At 41.0% G+C, this 20,163-nt stretch overlaps 1 pseudogene; it reads left to right on the top strand.

The window, feature by feature from the left end:
• Nucleotides 1–20,163, top strand: part of LOC139477234 (serine/threonine-protein phosphatase 6 regulatory ankyrin repeat subunit B-like) — a 214,874-nt pseudogene that overhangs the window by 22,942 nt on the left and 171,769 nt on the right.

The raw sequence follows: 20,163 nt of genomic DNA, 5'->3' as shown, positions 1-20,163 counted from the left end.
TATTAATCTGTAGCATGTCGTATATCGACGTTTGTAATACTGTGTAGCCCGAGACACCAAGCGACGTAAAGTGCACCAGTTTCAGAGTCTAGTTAAGAGAGTGTTTGTATTGGGGAGGGTGGGGACTAAAACATCAAGCAAAGTCACTTGGAACAACAAATAATTTACGATAGGTCGCAGCACTCTACATTTAGTAGCCTGTTATCATCAATTGGCAAAGGCAATATGGACCCAGAGAAACCATCAAGACAGTTGTCGATGTAACAATTGTGTTAAATGCCCATTGTCCACAGACGTTGAAATGCACGAGAAATATATTTTCCTCCAGAATTACACTGGTGGGCGTCATATCCTGGTCAAAATATATATAACGATGTGCATTGATTCTCACTCGCAACAAATACCTGAGTATAATTTAAATATACAGTAGTAATAACATAGCAGGCAATGAAAATTAGAAAACAATGTTCAGTATTTGACCTGTATGAGCGAAGTAGGTTTGCTATTCACAGTGTTGATACTCAATTGCAGATATTATGCAACAACGCACCAACTTGCGGGGACCATTTCATTGTCATAACGATTCCACCCACACTAACGAAGTCAGACTAAAATACTAATCATTCCATAATTGGGAATTAAGGGTAGGTAGCTGATGTAATACCATGTTGTAAAGTTCGAAATTAATAATTGCACATATTCTGTGTATTCTGTGTACAGCAATATAAACTAACATGTTTAGTCCTTAGTCCTCATAATGATAACATATAAAACCCTAAAGAATGACATATGTCTACTAGCTTAGTCGTTATGATATCTGAACTAGGGGGCCTGTTGGGATGTTTGGCAGGGAATATAGGACGAGTGCCAATTTCTATCGCTGATGTAGTAATGTTCATTTTTGTTGTATGTTGTATGATTATATTATTATGACAACAAAATAACAATCTATTCAGTTCCTGCAACTTCAACCATGAGAAGAGATATATCTCAGAAGTGATAAAAGCAATCTAAATCTAATAAATATAAGTGATTTCCAAAATTTGTCAGTCACCATGCTATGATATATGAATAAGCCTCTACTGCAACAAATGTATTAAAGGTTAAGTTCATCAGAGAATAAATTTGAAAGTCACACATTTGTTGAAAGGCAAAAGCTTCTCTGAGGCCAGTAGTTATAATGTTTACCTGCAATATATAGTTTTCTGAACAGCATATATGGGGGTTTTGGGTGGTGGGTAGCCTAGTGGTTAAAGCATTCGCCCTTCGCGCGGAAAAACTGGGGTTGATTCCCCCACATGGGTACAATGTGCATAGCCCATGTCTAGTGTTCCCCGCCCAGATATTGCTGGAATATTGCTAAGAACCTGTAAAACCCAACTGAACAGCATATTTTGTGTTTCAGCCTCGAGCGACCGGAGCCACGGAGAAAGGGCTGCACAGATGACGACAGTGACGACCCATGGTAGGTGGGAGAACCCAGCAGGTGGTAGATACTGTCACTGTCCAACTTTGTACGAGATGAGGTCACATCAACATGTAACAAATATAAGCCTGAAAGTTCACTCCAAAAACCTTCATATGAACAGTCTCTACAATAACAAATTGATAAATGTAGTCTCTTATTATTCTAATAATTTGAAACAAGTCAATTGTATTGCCAGTACCACCATAAGGCTCAATCCAACAAGCCTGTACAGACGCGCGGCTCAGATGAACAGCAATCTCAATTTTTGTGTTGTATATTTATGATAGGCGTTTGAGTGATTTATTAGTCGCTAGACTACCTTATAATAATACCTCTTCTAAGATGAATGGTTTTGAAATTGTATTCATCAGTCAAAATTTTAAAAACCTAAACTTTGTAGAATATCTTGTATGTATAATGCTTATGTGGTTTGTATTGTTTTCTGAACAGCATGTTCTGTGTTTCAGCCTCGAGTGACCCGAGCCAGACCGCGAGGACAGCAGTGACGACCACTAAAAAGCCTGCTACACAGGGTAGGTGGGAGAACCCAGCAGGTAGAAAGCCCACACTTTAATCCCTCCAACAATTAACAAGCTGGGGTATAGACAGACCCGTGGGGGTTTTGACTTGCGTCTTGCATGTCATCGTATCCCAGTTGTGTCGATCGGTGCTCATGTTGTCAACCACTGGACTGTCTGTCTGTACCAGACTCCGCCATCTTATTGCTGGACTCCTGCTGAGTGCGGCGTAAAACAACAAACAAACAGGCTGACATACTCCAATGTCATGTCTTATAAGATCTATGTAATATTTCCAAACAACTGTATTGACAGTATCATCTCATAAAGCTCAGTTCATCAAACGTTGACACTCGCCAGCCACACACAGAATAATGTTACAACAACTGGATGTGACAGAAAGATTCTAAACATTGACCACATAATCCTTGATTACATGAACCAGCTGTCGTCCTTCCCCTTGATCCTTGTGTTGTCAGCCATGTTGGAAGTGGTTGATGACGTACCGTGTCACGTGTCACCACGTTGAGGTGTGAACCATGTAGATGTATGACGAAGATGTCTGGAAGTGTACAGAGTTTACTTTGTGTTACAGCGACTCCATCACCAGCAGACTGCGGGGACCTCTATGTCGCCAGCGAGGCCGGGAACCTGGAGGAGGTGAAGCGGATCCTGTCTCGGGGCGTGGACGTCAACTGTAGGTGGTGGTGGAGCAGGACACCGGTGATGTGGGCAGCAGGCGGGGGACACAGAGACGTGGTGGAGCTCCTGGTGGGTGAAGGGGCCGATGTGTCACTGGTGAGCGGGGTCGGTGACAACATCCTTCACTTCGCCTGTGCTGGAGGAGACATGGAGACGGTGAAGTTTGTGCTGTCTCTGCACGTGGTGGACATCGACGCCAGGAACAACTTGGGGCTGACGGCGGCGGACGTGGCGAGACTCAAGGGACATACGCGAGTGGTGGATCTCCTCGTGTCCCGCGGCGCTCAGTGACGTCAGTGTCGTGTTTGTGTAGACGGTGGGGGAGACCTGACAGTGACGTGGTGTGCCGTTCACGTCGTCGTGTGTACATCTGTCTTTATTTACGTGAAACTGTTTGTTGTTTTGAGAGATGAATAAAACTTGTAAAAACTTTGTCAGACATTTTGTCATTTGTTGTGTTTGGAACTTCGCATGATCAGGTAAGAAAATTGTTAACTGAGTGTAAATAGAGATGATGTGTGATTGGTATGTAAGCACCGCACCTCGTGATATGTTCATGCATGTCGTCATATGTTTCTGTGTTAGTTTTACGCCATAAGTTTGTAATTAATCGTGAAAAACACACAAAAAAAAACCCCTGTTTGTTTACATCTCGCTGCACTCGGTGACGTCAGACCGAGGCGAGGTTCGCCCAGCTGACCTGGCGCCAAATGTACAATGACAGTGACGTCACACTGTCGATGACGTCACGGCATTCCGGCTTAGGTCTCAACACTAAAGCTGCCGGCTGTTTTCTCTGCTAACTACGATATCGGTAATTCACAGAGCGGCACATTGCTGACTTCGCGATGTATGCAAGTACAGCACAGGCCTCATGTGGGCGATATAGATTAACAAGTGGAGATGTGTTGCATATTATTGCTGCTGAAATTTAAAAAGAAAAATTTCTGATTGGCGAGATATTTATTTTCTCTCTCCCATATCACCATTTCAATCAAGCTACTTCCCAGCGCGTCACACCTTCTTTACACTCTCGTTTTACGACTGACCAGATTTCCCAGATGAATTCAGAGCTATAGATAGGGTTTGGGTTATTTGTTGTTTTTTACCCAGGGGCAGGATGCCAGAGGGATATATATGTCCCTCCTCTTCAAACCTCACTTTGAAGTCGAATAAAATTCAAAATACATCAGACACGCAGATACACGTCACAGTTTTGTATACTGTGAACTTTCCGCCATATTAGATAGTGTTTACAAAATCACGTTTCACATGTAGCCTACCGGTAATGAGACACCTGTAACATTACGCGTATTTCAAACTCAGCTGTGATACATACATCCTTGAATTCCTCATACATTTTAGAATCAAATGACACATGGTCTCTGTCACCAATACAAAGTGCCGAGATCAAATAAAGCAAAATAAGTTACGTGTGAAAACAAAGCTGTGCTCGAAAAACTGCACTTGTTTGAAATGTAAACAAAGCTAAATACATATTTAACAGTGTAGCATTTTCCCCTTTTTTAGCTATCCATTCGTCTATTCGTTCAGAATTTGCATGGGAAGAGAATTATAGGAAGAATTAGGAAATTAAAAATAGATATATTGCTATGCTTTGATATTTTCCAACAAATTGTCCAAGCTACCGTTCTGTGTGAAGCCATGACTGACGTAATATCACGCACAACGACAACGGTATTTATCGGAATTTCTGACTATTTCCGTTGGTTTCAATGAAAATATAACAACAAATAACAGTAAACAGATTGTCAGAATGTTTCTGATTACTTACATGTCACATTTATGTATATACGATCCGTGAATCAACGAAAGTCACCTCGTACAATCCCGCGTACTGTTGACAGGGAACACGTCATTTTGTAAAAGTCAGTCACCGGTAGTGATGTCATAAGTCAACATTGTTGTACATATTTGGTAATTTCTGAAGGTGAAGGCCCTTGAATGAAAGCACACACGATCATTGTATCCTGTTGTTTACAGTTTCAAGTGTGATGTAGATTTTGCCTATCTCTAATACATATTTCCACACAATTAATTTAACTTTGGATATTCGCCAGTGTTCAATATAATATCATACGTAAATATAGGCCACAACATGTATGAATGTACCTTTGATGATCTCGTGTTTGTTTGAACATTGTTTACATAAGAAATTGCTAAGTTTATAGTGTCGTATACCAAATTTCTTTCCTTTGGAGAAGTGTTACAAGGTGAAATGTAAATGTAACTGCAACATGTACGTATTTTGGGGGAGTGTTCATATAAACAATTTCCATGAACAGCCGTTTCATTTTATTTTAAAACTGAATATATTACTTTAACCAAATGGATAATATTTTTCGTTAAAATATATGCACACATTTCCAGGAGAATTGTCTTGGTCTTGGAATAGTTTTTTTAGGTCGTTTGATAAAAATAATGGTGATATCTAACGATTCGCAGATGTGCGTTGTCACAAACGATTTACGAATTATTCCTCTCGTTTTGCATTATATTATCAAAATGTTCATCTTTTTCTAAATATTGTTATCACAGGATATTAAACTGTTTACTTTATTTCTCCAAGAATTGCAGAAAGTAATTAGGGGAGGTATATATATATTAATCAAAATACCAGTGTCGTCTTTCTCCGACGTTGTCAAAGACATAAAACCAGCCATACATCAAATAGAAGGGTGTGATGTTTTAAGTATTTCATTACATTTGATCACAAGGCTAGTGCTTCATTAACAATGGGCGGTTAGTGGTAAAGCGTTCGCTCGTCACACCGAAGACCCGGGTTCGATTCCCGACATGGTTACAATGTGTGAAGCCCATTTAACGTGTCCCCCATCGTGATATTGCTGGAATATTGCTTAAAGGTGCGTAAAACCAAACCCACTCACTCACTCCATTAATAATGGTGCAACATTTACACTTGCACGGTCAGAAGAATGTTGTGATCTAAGGACTAATTAACAGCTTAGATAGGGCCATTCATTTCGCTATTACTTCTTTTTTTATTATGTAAGTTTCATCATTTCTTTCGGTAATATAAGGGACCCTGAGTATACAGTTTCAATATCGATATTTGTGTTGGAATAGTTTGGTTACTCGTGAACAAAATACCACGAAAATATACTGTCCTTACCCACAGCTAATTCTCACCAAGTGACCTGTGTTTAAATAAACTGGAGCTAAGCATAGCTGAGTTATGCCCCCTTTTCTTTTTTCGTGCGTAACCTCTCTGTCGCCTTTTGACATCATAGTGAAAAATCAGTTTTCATCATTTACGGCAGGCTATTTTTTGCATTGAATGTATGGCAGACAGACAGACAGACAGACACACAGACAATTTATTCAATAGAAGCCACTGACCCAAAATACATACATATGCAGGAATACATAAAGCCTGCGCAAAATGACATATTTACAAACTGGGAAAATTTACATTATTTACATTTTTTTTTTCTTATAAATTCGCAGTGGATTATTTACTATTTACCCTTAATTGATGAGCTTTGGTTAAGAAAAATAGATATTTTATATTAGGTATCTTATGCATCTGAGGAAATAATAGAGATAAAGTTATGCTGAAGGTTTGAGGTAATATATTTATCTAAAAGTGCATTACCGGGGCTGTAGGATTCACAAATTAATGATAAGTCTTTCTTCAGATGGTTAGGCATGGTATCTTCCAATATTTACTGCTATTGGAAAGTTACTTAAAATCCTTTTTAAGTGAGATGGAAGTGGTGAATTTAAGTAATATTCAACATTTAGTAGCGATTTAAAATGTTTATAGGAATAAGAGTCAGATAAACTGTTCACATTTACACTCCAGGTTTGCTGCAAGTTGTCAAATAGTCTCTGTTTAAACATGGAAATAAAAACAATTTTATCCCAAATTCTTGTGCTATCCATGCATATTCAAAACCAAATCGGAATAAAAATATTTTTAAAGTGTGTGGCCCACCTGGTGCGACCTGAATCATCCAGAACAGCTAGCATCTTGTAACACTGATATATGGTAGTCTCTCCGGGCCCAGGTGGTCCAGGTGGTGCGACCTGAATCATCCAGAACAGCTAGCATCTTGTAACACTGATATATGGTAGTCTCTCCGGGCCCAGGTGGTCCAGGTGGTGCGACCTGAATCATCCAGAACAGCTAGCATCTTGTAACACTGATATATGGTAGTCTTTCCGGGCCCAGGTGGTCCAGGTGGTCCAGGTGGTGCGACCTGAATCATCCAGAACAGCTAGCATCTTGTAACACTGATATATGGTAGTCTCTCCGGGCCCAGGTGGTCCAGGTGCTGCGACCTGAATCATCCAGAACAGCTAGCATCTTGTAACACTGATATATGGTAGTCTCTACGGGCCCAGGTGGTCCAGGTGCTGCGACCTGAATCATCCAGAACAGCTAGCATCTTGTAACACTGATATATGGTAGTCTCTCAGGGCCCAGGTGGTCCAGGTGGTGCGACCTGAATCATCCAGAACAGCTAGCATCTTGTAACACTGATATATGGTAGTCTCTTCGGGCCCAGGTGGTCCAGGTGGTGCGACCTGAATCATCCAGAACAGCTAGCATCTTGTAACACTGATATATGGTAGTCTCTCCGGGCCCAGGTGGTCCAGGTGGTGCGACCTGAATCATCCAGAACAGCTAGCATCTTGTAACACTGATATATGGTAGTCTCTCCGGGCCCAGGTGGTCCAGGTGCTGCGACCTGAATCATCCAGAACAGCTAGCATCTTGTAACACTGATATATGGTAGTCTCTCAGGGCCCAGGTGGTCCAGGTGGTGCGACCTGAATCATCCAGAACAGCTAGCATCTTGTAACACTGATATATGGTAGTCTCTCCGGGCCCAGGTGGTCCAGGTGGTGTGACCTGAATCATCCAGAACAGCTAGCATCTTGTAGCACTGATATATGGTAGTCTCTCCGGGCCCAGGTGGTCCAGGTGGTGCGACCTGAATCATCCAGAACAGCTAGCATCTTGTAACACTGATATATGGTAGTCTCTCCGGGCCCAGGTGGTCCAGGTGGTGCGACCGGAATCATCCAGAACAGCTAGCATCTTGTAACACTGATATATGGTAGTCTCTCCGGGCCCAGGTGGTCCAGGTGCTGCGACCTGAATCATCCAGAACAGCTAGCATCTTGTAACACTGATATATGGTAGTCTCTCAGGGCCCAGGTGGTCCAGGTGGTGCGACCTGAATCATCCAGAACAGCTAGCATCTTGTAACACTGATATATGGTAGTCTCTCCGGGCCCAGGTGGTCCAGGTGCTGCGACCTGAATCATCCAGAACAGCTAGCATCTTGTAACACTGATATATGGTAGTCTCTACGGGCCCAGGTGGTCCAGGTGGTGCGACCTGAATCATCCAGAACAGCTAGCATCTTGTAACACTGATATATGGTAGTCTCTCCTGGCCCAGGTGGTCCAGGTGATGCGACCTGAATCATCCAGAACAGCTAGCATCTTGTAACACTGATATATGGTAGTCTCTCAGGGCCCAGGTGGTCCAGGTGGTGCGACCTGAATCATCCAGAACAGCTAGCATCTTGTAACACTGATATATGGTAGTCTCTCCGGGCCCAGGTGGTCCAGGTGGTGCGACCTGAATCATCCAGAACAGCTAGCATCTTGTAACACTGATATATGGTAGTCTCTCCGGGCCCAGGTGGTCCAGGTGCTGCGACCTGAATCATCCAGAACAGCTAGCATCTTGTAACACTGATATATGGTAGTCTCTCCGGGCCCAGGTGGTCCAGGTGGTGCGACCTGAATCATCCAGAACAGCTAGCATCTTGTAACACTGATATATGGTAGTCTCTCCTGGCCCAGGTGGTCCAGGTGGTGCGACCTGAATCATCCAGAACAGCTAGCATCTTGTAACACTGATATATGGTAGTCTCTCCGGGCCCAGGTGGTCCAGGTGCTGCGACCTGAATCATCCAGAACAGCTAGCATCTTGTAACACTGATATATGGTAGTCTCTCCGGGCCCAGGTGGTCCAGGTGGTCCAGGTGGTCCAGGTGGTGCGACCTGAATCATCCAGAACAGCTAGCATCTTGTAACACTGATATATGGTAGTCTCTCCGGGCCCAGGTGGTCCAGGTGCTGCGACCTGAATCATCCAGAACAGCTAGCATCTTGTAACACTGATATATGGTAGTCTCTCCGGGCCCAGGTGGTCCAGGTGGTGCGACCTGAATCATCCAGAACAGCTAGCATCTTGTAACACTGATATATGGTAGTCTCTCCGGGCCCAGGTGGTCCAGGTGCTGCGACCTGAATCATCCAGAACAGCTAGCATCTTGTAACACTGATATATGGTAGTCTCTCCGGGCCCAGGTGGTCCAGGTGGTGCGACCTGAATCATCCAGAACAGCTAGCATCTTGTAACACTGATATATGGTAGTCTCTCTGGGCCCAGGTGGTCCAGGTGGTGCGACCTGAATCATCCAGAACAGCTAGCATCTTGTAACACTGATATATGGTAGTCTCTCCGGGCCCAGGTGGTCCAGGTGGTCCAGGTGCTGCGACCTGAATCATCCAGAACAGCTAGCATCTTGTAACACTGATATATGGTAGTCTCTCCGGGCCCAGGTGGTCCAGGTGGTGCGACCTGAATCATCCAGAACAGCTAGCATCTTGTAACACTGATATATGGTAGTCTCTCCGGGCCCAGGTGGTCCAGGTGGTCCAGGTGGTGCGACCTGAATCATCCAGAACAGCTAGCATCTTGTAACACTGATATATGGTAGTCTCTCCGGGCCCAGGTGGTCCAGGTGGTGCGACCTGAATCATCCAGAACAGCTAGCATCTTGTAACACTGATATATGGTAGTCTCTCCTGGCCCAGGTGGTCCAGGTGGTGCGACCTGAATCATCCAGAACAGCTAGCATCTTGTAACACTGATATATGGTAGTCTCTCCGGGCCCAGGTGGTCCAGGTGCTGCGACCTGAATCATCCAGAACAGCTAGCATCTTGTAACACTGATATATGGTAGTCTCTCCGGGCCCAGGTGGTCCAGGTGGTCCAGGTGGTCCAGGTGGTGCGACCTGAATCATCCAGAACAGCTAGCATCTTGTAACACTGATATATGGTAGTCTCTCCGGGCCCAGGTGGTCCAGGTGGTGCGACCTGAATCATCCAGAACAGCTAGCATCTTGTAACACTGATATATGGTAGTCTCTCTGGGCCCAGGTGGTCCAGGTGGTGCGACCTGAATCATCCAGAACAGCTAGCATCTTGTAACACTGATATATGGTAGTCTCTCCGGGCCCAGGTGGTCCAGGTGCTGCGACCTGAATCATCCAGAACAGCTAGCATCTTGTAACACTGATATATGGTAGTCTCTCCGGGCCCAGGTGGTCCAGGTGGTGCGACCTGAATCATCCAGAACAGCTAGCATCTTGTAACACTGATATATGGTAGTCTCTCCGGGCCCAGGTGGTCCAGGTGCTGCGACCTGAATCATCCAGAACAGCTAGCATCTTGTAACACTGATATATGGTAGTCTCTCCGGGCCCAGGTGGTCCAGGTGGTGCGACCTGAATCATCCAGAACAGCTAGCATCTTGTAACACTGATATATGGTAGTCTCTCTGGGCCCAGGTGGTCCAGGTGGTGCGACCTGAATCATCCAGAACAGCTAGCATCTTGTAACACTGATATATGGTAGTCTCTCCGGGCCCAGGTGGTCCAGGTGGTCCAGGTGCTGCGACCTGAATCATCCAGAACAGCTAGCATCTTGTAACACTGATATATGGTAGTCTCTCCGGGCCCAGGTGGTCCAGGTGGTGCGACCTGAATCATCCAGAACAGCTAGCATCTTGTAACACTGATATATGGTAGTCTCTCCGGGCCCAGGTGGTCCAGGTGGTCCAGGGGTCAAGGTGCTGCAACCTGAATCATCCAGAACAGCTAGCATCTTGTAACACTGATATATGGTAGTCTCTCCGGGCCCAGGTGGTCCAGGTTGTGCGACCTGAATCATCCAGAACAGCTAGCATCTTGTAACACTGATATATGTTAGTCTCTCCGGGCTCAGTTGTATCAGCCTGCACCAGTACTTCACAGCTCTTGTCATATATATGTAAGCTGTAAAGCAGCTCTACCACACTCACCTAGCACCATCACATTACATGTATTTCTTGACACTTTAAGAACTAATTTGCACACCTTAACTTGAATATCCTCAATGCTTTTGCTGTGATTAACACCCCAGATTTCAGAGCCATAGCACAGGATAGGAGTTACGATACTATCAAAAATTTTGAATAAATCTTGGCATGGAATATCACCAAGTTTCTTCTGATATCTATTTATGACAAACACAGCTTTGGAACTCTGAGCAGCTAAACATGTTTGAGCCTGGGTCCACACCAGTTTGGGGGTGAACATAATTCCTAAATATCTGTAAAATGGAACAACATCAATGCTTTCACCATTATATGACCACTTTTACATTCAAAATAATCAGTTAGTCCAGTTGAAGCCCTTACACAAGCACAAAGACTTGAATACATTGATGAAATTATGTTGAACAGTTAACCCTTGATCCAAACATCATGCAGGCTTTGCAGTAACCATGTCTTATGGTGTCAAATGCCTTTGTAAAGTCAACAAAGAGGCAGTAAAATCTCCCCTTTCTTCTCCCTGCATATTTTGAGTCATTGCCTGCAGACTAAAAATGTTGTCAATAGTTGAATAATTGGACCTAAATCCTGCTTGTAGTTCATCAATTATGTTATTTTTCTCACAAAGATTCTTAAGTCTCCAGTTTATGATAGAGGTAAATATTTTACACAAGTTATCAATCAAGGATATTCCCCTGTAGTTGTTTACATCATGCTTGTCTCCAGACTTAAAAAGAGGGCAAATGATACTTCTATTCCAAGCATTTGGAAACACACCATTGTCAAGTATTTCATTAAAGAGAGCAGTCAATGTAGGTAAAATTATATTTTTTGTATTCTTGAAATAGACAATACCATCAGGTCCTGGTGATTTATTATTTGCAAGCTTTTGGATATGTTGTTCAACTTCTTGATTTGTTATAGGTTGATTTAATTCTTCATGTGCCGGGGTATCATCAGTTACATAATTATCTGTGTCCATTGGTGGAGGTAAGATGGGTTTATTTTCTGAGTGGAGGAGGGAAGAAAAGTGCTTCATCCATTCATCAGTTCTAATTCCAGCTAGCAGTTGTGATTGTCTCCCTTGCTTTAACAATTTCCAGAATAATTTAGGATTAGCTCTTGATTCAATTAGTTTTTGTTGCTGTTGATTTTGATAAGATTGTCTTTTAAGTGCAAAAGTTTTCTTGAGTTTAGATCGCAACTCCTTAAACACACTAATATCTAAACAATAGTCTCTATGTCCTCTCAGGGCACAGTATTTTTCATTCTCTAAGTTTTCAAGTTCACAGTCCCACCAAGGTGGTTGACTGATCTGTCTAGATTTATCATGTGTTGAAGGAAAACAGTAAAGTCTCTTGTTTATAGATGCTGCTTCGTGGTAGTCATTCACAAGTCCACAGAGTGCAGTATTAACATCTGTTGAAATTATCTGTTCAATTTCATCTTTGAGGAGGTCATACAAGTCTTTAAACTTGGATTTAAAGACATCTTTATTATCTTCCTTCCATGGGTATTTGTACCAGGGATTAACTTCAAGTTCACTACGCAGAGAATCATCATTGTACTTGTTGACTTGTACATTACTGCAATCACATGGAATGAGGCTAGGGGAAGCTATCATATAGTCCACAGTACTGGCACCATTGTGTGTAATGCATGTATATTCACCTTGCTTGTCTCTGTGATATCTTCCATTCAATATATGTATACTGAATAATTTGCACAATTCAACAAGTCTCTTACCAAAATTGTTGCAGTTATCAGAATCTTTATTGTTCCTTGGTACTTCAAAGCTGTCAGTTGGGTAATCATCAATTTCCTTTTGGATAAAATCAATGTTATCTTCAGGTATGTAATCAAGGAAGGTTTTGGTCCTGGCATTCAAATCACCAGCAAGATAGAGTTCCTTTTCTGGGTGATCATGCACAATCTCTGTCAAATAGTCCTCCAATACTGACATACCATCTCTATCTTTATCCTCATAGATAGGCGAGTTCTCAGGTGATAGATATGTCAGAATCAAGATTGTATCCTTGTCAATACCTAATATTGATGTGTTAAATAAGAAAACTACTGTATTTTCAAAATGTTCATATATCCTTGTTAAATATCCATCAATGACCCACGATTCTCAAATAAAAATTGTCACACCACCACTGTATCTACGAAACTTCTTAGTTTTTACCCGAACACTGTTATATGAATGTATGGCGTTATACGTACGCATATAACTCCATTTGATATATAGTTATGTCGTTCAGATATTAGGCAGAATTTTGTTCGCTCACAGTTTCCGTAAAGCTTGTAAATAACAAAAATTGTCTCACAATACTTTTACCAGTGGACGATAAAAAGCCGCGAAATTTCCTGAATAAATTTTCGGACAACACTTAGCAGTATCTTTTGGTCAAACCGGATTAATATCTGCAGTTACAGTTAAACCATCAGATAGGAAATTTAATACTCTGCGTAATCTTATAACCAGAGGTAGATCCAGTCCCGCATGAGCGCAATTGTCGCACAGCCTTTACATTTCCGATCTTAATAAAATGTGCGTCAGAAAAAAACCTCAGCATCCAGCGGGTTAATTTTGATTGTGTTTCCCATGTTTTAAGATACAATATGTATAACGTATACTGACGAGGCATGATGTGCTTTTCATTTGGCATCTATCAGTTTGTCGCAAACGCTTTTCCAAATGTAACGGACGTTAAGTGAATTTGGCGATCGGCTGATACACAATCATGTTATCTAACAGTTGTAACATATGCAATCGTTTTATCTAATAGTTATAATATAAGCATAATTTTTATTTAAAGAGCAAAAATGTTAGTTTTTGTTGCGTATTTGATACGCTAGGATTTGATTAATCTGCGTAGTTCAGTTTATTTAATGCGTATTTTACGCAAATACACAGCTTATCTTGAGCTCTGGAATTTACCTTTTTCTTTGGATCTCTGGATCGAGATTGCAGACTAACATGAAATCACTAGACTGGGTTCCTGTCTACCTAAACTAAATCGCGCTAACCTTGCGTGGCGCACCAACAATGGAACCAGTTTAATAAAATCACCCAACTTCCCCCTTACATTCCTACTCTACCAATTATATGATAGTTGATACGAAATTGAATTCAAATTGACAAAGCAATAATTATTAGCTGAGGTAAGCGTATATTCGGCGTCACGGAAGTCATCACTTGATTATAAACAAGATGGTCAGTCGGTTGCGAGTTGTACTCCAAGCATGGTTGTGGTCACCCATCACAGTGGGGAGCTTTGACTGGTGCCAGCGACAGCGAAGAGAAATTGCATTCCAATAACAAAACAAGAGGTCCATGGGGCCTGTATCGCTCACCGGGATATTTACACAATCAGTCCATTTGTACAACTGTGAATTCCTATCACCTGAGAATACTTCCAACCAAATGTCAGTGATGGGGAGTGGTGGGCCAGTGATGGGAAGTGCTGGGTCAGTGATTGGGCGTGGTGGGTCAGTGATGGGGAGTGATGGGTCAGTGATGGGGAGTGGTGGGTCAGTGATGGGAAGAAGTGGGTCAGTGATTCGGAGTGATGGGTCAGTGATTCGGAGTGATGGGTCAGTGATTGGGCGTGGTGGGTCAGTAATGAGGAGTGGTGGGTCATTGATTGGAAGTGGTGGGTCAGTGATGGACTGAGAATACTTCAGTAGTATAGGTAATGATGGTTCTGGCTCACTTCCACTGGATCCAGATTCATATACCTATACTGCTACTACAGATGGAATTTTTTATGCGTAAATGATGATGCGATTCAATGATAGTCATAAGATTAAGTTAAATTGACTCCAGCTCACCACCACCTGGAGTCTATGATACAAATTTTTATAGGTAATGATGGTTCTGGCTCACTTCCACTGGAGCAGGACTTATATACCTATACTGCTACTACAGGGGGGATTTTTGATGCCAAAATGATTATGCGATTCAACGATAGTCATGAGATTGGCTCTAGCTCACCAATACCTGGGGTCAATCATTGCTTTAGATGAGTCTAATGGTAATAAAAATATTCTTCATTATTTTTATCGATAAAGCGATATTCAACATTTTTATTAAGTTCTTCGTTCATTTTACTAGGAGACCAGACTATATAACTACACTCTTCTTGTAAATTGATAAGAAACAATTGATAACCGTATTTGGTTGGTTTGACATCACTGATATAATAAAAACCTTGTGGTAATTCTTTCCATTTAATAGCTTTCTCCATTATTATATATTTATGTAAGCATTTGTCTAAATGTGATCAAACGATAGTAAGCAATCTATTTTTAATCTCCAACCAGGTCTTTGGTTTTGGCACGGAATAATTGACGCGCTTGTTGCCTCCCCTGTTCTATGAACTTTTTTTTCTCGTCTTCGCTAATACCACTGGTCTTACGAGATTTTGATCGAATCTCCTGCTTCATTGCGTTGTATTTGGTGAGTTCCGACAGCACTAAACGAAACTCATCCTCGGATATCTTACAATCGGCCATTGCTGTCGAAATATGATCCTCAATGCTGTTCAACTTTGCTTCGGCGAGTATCCGAATACTATCGTGTTTAAATGCTTTCTTTTGTAACCTACGAGAAATGAATTTTATCGCTATTCCTGCCAGTCCCGAGACTCCAGCGGTTATTTCCATGCCGAGCACGATAGGCGCGGCGATTATAGTTGATAGTAAACCGATACCCGCTACACCGAGTCCCATGCCAGATACTACAAGAGCGGTGTCAACTCCGTCCAGAGCATTCACGGCTCTGCGATACTTTTTATACAATCCAAGTCTCAACTCCCTATCCTTCCCTATTCGATGTTTTATGTCGCTTATTTGATGTAATCGAAATCCATCAACAGTTTCCATCTTTTCAAATGCTTCACCGAGCGCCGGATATAAACTCATAGTGTATATTACGATCATATAATAGTCTTTAATTGGTCTTGCTTAAATGTTTTGAGACTATACGTCAATCTTATCAAATGTATATTATACGGCAAGAATATCTTAGAAAGAGAAATGCTGTCACTTTTAATAATTTGGACCCCCTCGAGGGTTGCAACGGGTGATGCTCCGATATGAATAATACTGCAACGTTGACGCTCGTGTTTCTTGAGCCATTTAATCGATAGACCTGGTAATATGTCGAAGGCATCTACCGATGCATCTCCGAACAAGACTTCAATAATAAGCGTAGCAGTATTAGGTATTGCACTCAAGTTAACTTTAATATCTTCGAATTCAGTAATCAAATTTAAAGTAACATTTTTTAAGGCCGGACGACTATATAACATATGACCTGGGTTTTCTGACAGGGGGGTAACTAACACACTTTTTCGTTTTGATGGGATATAAGCCGCGAGTACGATGCCACTATTTATTATCTTAGTTAAATTATGTCTCTTACCCATCATCACATAAGGTGGGGTAATGACGATATTCAGTAGCCACTCGATGTTTGCTTCGACCATAGTCCATTTTTTATCGTCATTGCGAGTAATATTGTACGAAGTGTTTTTAAGGAGTCTACTTACGTCGACATCGCTTAAATCTCCTAGATTACCCGTGAATGTGACTTCTTTCCACTTGTATACATTATCGTGTAAGTGTTAAGCGTATAACTTACCATTGGTACCGGGTTTATCAAATCCTTCCGTGTCTCCGAGATCGGAAAGCGCAATTGTATTACATTTTCTGAGCGTTCCAGGGCCTGATGCATCAACCATTATTTTTAATATGGAGTGTTACACTTAAGTATCCTATATGTACAGGTTGGTGTTTTACATCTAATACAGAAATTTTAAGGTCTGAAATAATACCCCGCTTTAATTTTTTATATTGTAATGTTGAGAAAGATTCCGTTCTACCGCTATTATATTTTTCATTTTTCATTGGAACACTTCTTAGCAGAGTTGAAGGACTTTCTTGTTGAATATTATCTGTCGTACTGATTTGATCAAGATGGATGCACAACTCTTTATAGGGAACTAAATCGGGTAAATAGAGTCCCTGATCTGATGTCTTGATTACTGTTATTTCTCCTCCCCATCCAAGTGTGTATGCTAAGTTCACGTAAAGCTTTACATCCTTTGTTCCAGCGTTTAAAATCAGTAACCCATTTGACTCATTTTGTGTTAGACTAATTCCATTAGGCTTAAAAAATTCATCATTGTATCATGGTTAACATTTATACTAAGTTATCTTATAATAATTAGATCTACATCAAGTGCTTTTATGAGTTATCATGGTGTAATATTTATACACCATTTCATATAATTATAGTTTAGCAAGTAATAATTATCATCAGGTAAAATGCATATATAAAATATCAGTAGTTTCAGTTATAGCTTTTTAGATGGTTGCTAGCCTAAGGTATCAAGATCCCATCTCCCAGACAAAGGATATTTATTTAAGTATATCTGTCATCACCTACCGGGGTATATTAGAATAACATTACTTCAATTAAGACTCATTAAGGATTAGCCCCCATACAAGCTTGTCTATAGTGCATTAAGGATTAGCCCCCATACAAGCTTGTCTATAGGGCATTAAGGATTAGCTCCCACACAAGCTCATCTATAGTGACACCCTAATCTCTTTCAAAGCATCCAGTAAATATGTCAACAAGATTAGTGCCAGTCCAACAGGATAAACAGGATTTAGTATTCCCCTCTGTCTAGCCATCCATTTAGCTTAGGACACAACCAATCGTGTATCAACCAATCACATTCCTTTCTATTGTTCAAACTTTCATTAAATACATACTGTAGCCAAGTTCTAGCAGAGAAGGGGTTTGACTCTCTTACCAAGCAGACCTCTCTCTCACAGCCCAGAGTGTGTACCGACTCTCTGTGGCACCCTCAGTTATTTCTAAGTATATTGTAAATTGTTAATTGTTCTTGTAAATAAAATTGTGATTAGTCTCCTGTGACTCTGGCTCTTTGCTGACTAATTCCCCAAGAAAACCAGCACGTCAATTGGAAGGTATTGTTCACCCAGAACAGTTCCATGATAATTGAGTGAGCATACGCTGTAATACCCATCAGGTATAATGTATTTTTTACCATTTATTTCTGTCTCATTATTATAACCCCTCGTAGCACTTATATTGGTCCACAGTGGGTAATACGTTACATCGCATAGAGCGACTTCGAGTTGTCCATCCGAGTTATCGATAGTACGAAGCAGTTCAATAGACTGACCATTTGTTATTCCCAGGAGTGTAACATACATACCAAATATACAATGATACTATATCATAACTTAAATATGGAATTAACCATTATTTATAATATGGAGTGTTACACTTAAGTATCCTATATGTACAGGTTGGTGTTTTACATCTAATACAGAAATTTTAAGGTCTGAAATAATACCCCGCTTCAATTTTTTATATTGTAATAACGAGAAAGATTCCGTTCTACCACTATTATATTTTTCATTTTTCACTGGAACACTTCTGAGAAGAGTTGAAGGACTTTCTTGTTGAATATTATCCGTCGTGCTTATTTGATCAAGATGAATGAACAACTCTTTATAGGGAACTAAATCGGGTAATTCATCATTTGCAAACATTGTTACGCGGGGTGATAATGTTGTTTCTTCTCTCAATCCAAGTGTGTGTGCTAAGTTCTCACCAATAAGTATTTTTTCGTTTCCATTGATGATTTTCACTGTCCCAGTCGCCTCATTTTGTGTGATACTAAATTCAATAGTATCAAAAAATTCCTGATTAGAATTAAAATATTCATCATTGAGTGAGCTTATGCTGTAATACCCATCAGGTATAGTAGTAATTCTATTAATTCTATTTTGGTCATCTATTACAAATATCTCATTATTTCTTCTCGCAGCACTTATATTGGTCCACCGTTGGTAATACGTTACATCGCATAGAGCTACTTCGAGTTGTCCATCCGAGTTATCGATAGTATGAAGCAGTTCAATAGACTGACCATTTGTTATTCCCGGGAGTGTAACATACATATTAAATATACAATGATACTATATCATGACTTAAATATGAAATCGAGATTATAGTAACTGCCTCTGGTGCTGAATTTTTCGTTAAATTCCACGATATCTTTGAAAAATACAGTTTCACGGCAACTAACGATAAAATGATTGACGATTGGTTTAACCGTCCGATGCAATTTTGGCAGAATCAGTTAAACTTTGCCGTATGGTGTGCCACAACGGGATGTGGCGTATCTGTTAATGCCCCAGGATTTAAACTATATAAGTCTGTTATATTATTTCACGTGTACTATCAGATTAGACGTATACTGAAAGAAATTAGTGCTCCATTACCGATGGATCCAGCATGGAATCACGCAAATAATCATTATAATAAGAGGGCCTTCGAACGTATTTGTAATGAATTTAATGTTTCTACGAGTAAAGATTGGCGCATTAAAGGACCTAGCCATGGTCTAGGTATTCCGTACAATGGACAAAGAACTATTAAAGATAAAAGCGATTATTTAATTAAAGAGGGTGTGATCCCTTCAGGCTTTGCTCTCTCGAGTAAACAGTTTAGAGCACATCGTATGAACTTTGAGAGTGGCATTCCTTATATTATAACAAAGTTTGTGCATCCAAACGATACAACAGACGCTTGGAATGAATTTCTTAATGATAAAACGGAAAATAATTTTACTAACCCAGGATTTGAAAGAGTTAATGAATCGCTAAGAACTTATGTATGGGCAATTCTCGGAGCACAATCGCAAACATGAACGGGAATCATCGTTTCTGGGACGGCGTTCGATGCGCAAAAACAGTTTGTCTCAAACGTGGAGGACGCCATTAATTCACCAGTTGACATACCATCGTCTATAAAGCGTTCTCAAGATGCATTACAGTACGCTCAATCCAAAGTGGACTTCGTTTATGCGCCGGGACTATACATGTCTCCGAGTAATATGGAACTTAAGATCGGTCAAGTGATAGGCTATAATAATAAAATTGTTATCGCTACCGATCAACAAAAACCAGGTATAAATTCAGATATTAATGTCGAATTAATAACGCAAACGATCACGGGCGAAAAGGGAATAGTCAAGCCGCAAACACCAACTATCGCTCAACCATCTACTAACGCACAAGTGCCACCGCATATTGAGGCTAAAAATCAACAACATATCGATGAAAAAACAGCGCTTGTAGTGGGTGGAGTCTCGGTTGGTTTACTCATGATTTGGTGGTTAAATAGTTCTTAGCGAACATGTACAACAGCCCTGCAATTGCTACGATCAGCCCCCACAAGTTTTGACTAAGCCAAGTG

The sequence above is a fragment of the Haliotis cracherodii genome, unplaced genomic scaffold, assembly GCF_022045235.1.
Source record: "Haliotis cracherodii isolate W230 unplaced genomic scaffold, xgHalCrac1.p SCAF_32, whole genome shotgun sequence".
Classification (NCBI taxonomy): Eukaryota; Metazoa; Mollusca; class Gastropoda; order Lepetellida; family Haliotidae; genus Haliotis; species Haliotis cracherodii.
The sequence above is the reverse complement of the archived record's forward strand: the minus strand, read 5'-3'. Positions and strand labels throughout refer to the sequence as shown.